The 4,904-nt window shown below is 45.4% G+C and overlaps 1 protein-coding gene across 1 annotated transcript in view; it reads left to right on the forward strand.

Annotated features, from left to right (window-relative positions):
• The first annotated feature begins 977 nt into the window (after positions 1-977).
• The window catches only part of RAB30 (RAB30, member RAS oncogene family), a 114,641-nt gene continuing 110,714 nt past the window's right edge, over positions 978-4,904 (forward strand). The window contains exon 1 of the mRNA XM_018565708.1: positions 978-1,306. The gene's annotated coding sequence lies outside the window, so the exon portion shown is untranslated. The remainder of the gene's footprint in view (positions 1,307-4,904) is intronic.

A 4,904-nucleotide genomic window follows, 5' to 3' on the forward strand; every position in this document is an offset into this window, starting at 1 on the left:
CAGGGGAGAGGATGGTGGGGGGAAGGGGGGGGGGGAGGGGGATGTTTGCGGTCCAAATGATAAGAGTTCATCCCCACACAGCTACCTCCTCATGTATCCCTTCTCCCTCCCTTTTAGATTGTAAGCCCTCACGGGCAGGGCCCTCCTTACCATCTTGTCTTGAATTGTATTGTGATTGTAATGTCTTCCTTATATTGTAAAGCGCTGCGCAAACTGTTGGCGCTGTAAAAATCCTGTATAATAATAATAAGAGCAGTCTAGGGTGACAACACTGCTCCTCCATAAATACAGTACAGTGAGTGAGCGTTGTCACCCTACGACAGGAAGTCACTGGCAGGATCAATGGTTTGAAAATAAAGGAAAAATGGCTGAAAAGAGAAAACTAAGGCAGCAACCACATCTAAGGACTGGAATAAGCTGCAATATATGGCATTTTTGGCTTTTCGATTAAAATACACCCAAATAAATTCTTGTCCCATCAAAGGCTTGCAACGATTACCCTTTTACCCTTTAGGCCCCGTTCACACTTTGGCGTACCGTGAACGTGCACTAAAGTGAGTCATGCCCGTGCACTGGCGCGCATTCAAGCAACGTGTCAAAAAACGTGCATCGAGCTTGCGGTGCCATTACATGCTAGTAGGACTCCAAACATGGCCGGTAAAATGCTTGTTTTCCCCGCACGTGGGCGCGCAATCAAATGCGTGGTCAAAAAAACATAGGAAGCTCGTAGCTGAAAATGCTGCATGAGCCTCTTTGCCATGTTTATTGCGCGTATATTGTGTTTATTGCGCCCATTGAAATGCAAATGCGCACAGAAAATGTGCAAATGCGCGTTCATGTATCGCGAACCAGGTCTTAGGCCCCAATTACACTGGAGTGGAGCACCTTCGGGCATTTCAGAATTTTAAATTTTTTTTAAAGAGGTTTGTACTGGCATTTTGCACGCTATTTAAAGCCTCTGCTCTCCAGCCACAGCGCCTCCCTAGCAACTTGTAGTCCGCAGGGTCCCCCTGCTCCTATAGAGCCTAATGGAGCAGCTGCCCTGCCAGGACTACGTCTCCCAGAATCCCCTGGGCTCCAGGCATCTCCCTTTGCATGTCTATTGGCCTGCTGTCCTGAGGAATGATGTCATGATAAGAAAAGCAGGGAGAACTCCAGTGCCTTTTATTGTGCATGGAGCCTGTGCAGAGGACGCCTGCTGCTGCTGCTGCTGCTGCTACTGCCGCTTGCATCCATCCCCAGCCCACAGATGAGCTGCTGATCACAGCCGCACACACCCCATTCTATTGTATGCACCCTTCTCAAGGTAAGCCATGCATGGCTGTTTTATTTGATGTATTTCTATATTTGATGGCTTGCATCGACGCAAAGTTGTCCTGCGAATCGGCTGTGCAGAGATCCCTGTCAAGGGCTAAGGACCGCCGGCCACTGGGATGCTTGGCAACTTAATTCTACTGTCAGCTGGCTGGTCCCTCTGCAATGCTGTGTATGTGTATGGTCGCATATTCCTGGCTGCGGAATCAACGCCAGGCAGCTGGGAATCCTGAGTAGCTTCAACATCTGGATATGCAACTTTTCAGCAATTTTATTTGAACAATGTTGCAATCATTTCTTCTCATTGTTATTATTATTATGAATACTATTTATAAATATCAAATATGGCAACAATAATAACAATAATCTAACACGTAGCAAGGTGCAGGTAGTACTTGTCAACCGTGGCCGTGTATTGCTGTGGTCAACTTTTCAGCAATTCTATTTGAACAATGCTGCAATCACTTCCTATTATTATTATTATTAATATTATTATTATTATTTATACTATAAATATGGCAACAATAATAATGAGAATCTAACACGTAGGAAGGTGTAGGTGGGTTGGAGTCTCTAACCGTCGATGGAAATTGTCTTTGGTTTTACACATTGGTCAACTTTTCAGCAATTTTATTTGAACAATGTTGCAATCATTTCTTGCCACTATTATTATTATTATTATTATTATGAACACTATTTCTAAATATTAAATATGGCTGGCAACAATAATGACAATAATCTAACACGTAGCAAGGTGCAGGTAGTACTTGCCAACCGTGGCCGTGTATTGCTGTGGTCAACTTTTCAGCAATTCTATTTGAACAATGTTGCAATCACTTCCTACTATTATTATTATTGATATTATTTTGAATACTATTAAATATGGCAACAATAATAACCATAATCTAACACGTAGGAAGGTGTAGGGTGGTTGGAGTCTCTAACCGGACCTGCAAATTGTCCTTGGGTTTACACGTTACAATAATTTCTTACAGTTGTTAATAATATTGATACTGTTTATGAATAATAAAAATGACTCCAAATAAAATAATCTATTATGAGAGGGTGTAGGTTGGTTGTAGCTTCTGACTGTGCCTGAAATTTTGTCCTTGGTATTGTACGTTGGACAAGTTTACAGTTTTTTTTATTTTTTTATAGTATTAGAATAATTTCCTACCATTGTTATTATTATTCATTCTATCTATGAATAATAATACTGATGATAATCGTAGTGATTACAACAACAATAATAAACTAATACATAATGGGTGTAAGTTGGTTGTAGTTTCTGACTGTGCCTGACTTGGTTCTGCACCTTGGTCATTTTTAGTTTTTTTTTTGCATGGTAGGGGTGTGTCCATTGCCTATATATAACTGGGGGCATGGCAGGGGTGTGTCCAATGCCTATATATAAATGGGGGCATGGTAGGAGGTGTGTCCACTGCCTATATATAATTGGGGGCATGGCAGGGGTGTGTCCATTGCCTATATATAACTGGGGGCATGGCAGGGGTGTGTCCATTGCCTATATATAACTGGGGGCATGGCAGGGGTGTGTCCATTGCCTATATATAACTGGGGGCATGGCAGGGGTGTGTCCATTGCCTATATATAACTGGGGGCATGGCAGGGGTGTGTCCATTGCCTATATATAAGTGGGGACATGGCAGGGGGTTTATCCATTGCCTATATATAACTGGGATAGAGCTTGGGGGTGTCCATTGCCTATATATAACTAGGAGTGCGGGAGAGGTGTGTACATTGCCTATATATACTTGGGGACATGGTAGGGGGTTTATCCATTGCCTATATATAACTGGGGCAGAGTGGGGATGTGCCCATTGCCTATACTGTATATAACTGGGGCAGAATGGGGGGGGGGGCAATTGCCTATAAATAACCAGGAGGGCATGGCAGCGGGTGCGTCCATTGCCTATATAAAACTGGGGGCAGAATGGGGGTGTGTCCATTGGCTATATATAACTAGGAGTGCGGGAGAGGTGTGTCCATTGCCTATATATAACTAGGAGTGCGGGAGAGGTGTGTCCATTGCCTATATATAACTAGGAGTGCGGGAGAGGTGTGTCCATTTCCTATATATAACTAGGAGTGCGGGAGAGGTGTGTCCATTGCCTATATATATCTGGGGGGGCGTGACAGGGGGTGTGTCCTTTGCCTTTATCCTTTGAGCTAAAAGGTGTCCTGCTGTTCCATCGCAGAAAGTAGGCAGTTGTGCTCATGCCATGGGACTGCGATATATCCAGGAGGGTCATGAGATGAAGTTTGGATACACGGCTGCTGTAGAAATTGATCCTGAAAAATATTGCAACACTTTGTATTGGAATTGATGAGCTCAGGCACGGTGATGACGGTGATACCTTTTTTATGGGGTGTGATGTGGTCTACCTCGCTTGGTATGGTTTTATAGGTTTGGGGACAATCTGGTTTTATCTCCAGCGACGGTCATTAACGTGGACCTTTATCTAAATTCACGAGACTACCTAAAGAAATGTCACAATATACAGCAACAGTATCATAAAAAAAATATTTTATCACTCTTTGGATTAGTTATGCTAATGCCTTGATGGGTGGATGTCAGTCTGGAGGAGTGAGCATTCCTAGGTAGGCCGAATTTACACGCCCACATATGATGCTGAGTCTCCAAGATTGAAAGAACCACTCCAATGAATGAAAGGGGCGGGGCCAGGGACAGTCAGGCTGGGGAGCAAAGCCCTAGATGATGGCAGACGTCCTCCAGCCAGAAAATGAGGCGGGCTCTATCTGACTTGCTGCAGATTCTAATGCACATTGCAGTGCAGTGATATCAGAGGAAGCCATTTCAGTCCAGGAGAGGAGCCGGTACATCTGTGCAAGACTGAAGGGAAGGCCGGGGGTCAGATATAAGACTGAAGGGGAGGCCGGAGATCAGAAGACTGAAGGGAAGGATGGAGGTCAGATATAAGACTGAAGGGAAGGCTGGAGGTCAGATAGAAGACTGAAGGGAAGGCCGGAGGTCAGCTATAAGACGGAAGGGAAGGCAGGAGGTCAGATATGAGACTGAAGGGGAGGCCAGAGGTCAGATATAAGATGGAAGGGAAGGCCGGAGGTCCGAAGACTGAAGGGAAGGCCGTAGGTCAGATATAAGACTGAAGGGAAGGACGGAGGTCAGATAGAAGACTGAAGGGAAGGACAGAGGTCAGATATAAGACGGAAGGGAAGGCCGGAGGTCAGATGGAAGACTGAAGGGGAGGCCGGAGCTCGGCTTTAACTAATACTAACATTAGGGGGACCCGTCATCATTTTCTATGGCGGCTTTCTTGTTACATTCTCGCGCTCTCTCTCTGAGACCCGGGAAGACTTCGGGTGCCCTGTGGCCGCTGTCATTTTTCGTCCGTGGAAATGAAGTTGTTTTGGATTGGGCCGGTTCACACGCTCTCCAGTGTGTTCCAACACAGTTAAGGCCGTGACACACTGCACGAGAAGCAGCGCAGAGCGGGGGCGCGCTGCCTTTGCGAGCAGTGTGTCATGTAATTTTCTGCTCGGCACCTCAGCTTGCGAGGTGCCGAGCAGAAATCGGCTCGCGCGTATAA

Source organism: Nanorana parkeri, unplaced genomic scaffold (genome assembly GCF_000935625.1).
Source record: "Nanorana parkeri isolate BGI_ZX_2015 unplaced genomic scaffold, ASM93562v1 scaffold875, whole genome shotgun sequence".
Classification (NCBI taxonomy): domain Eukaryota; kingdom Metazoa; phylum Chordata; class Amphibia; order Anura; family Dicroglossidae; genus Nanorana; species Nanorana parkeri.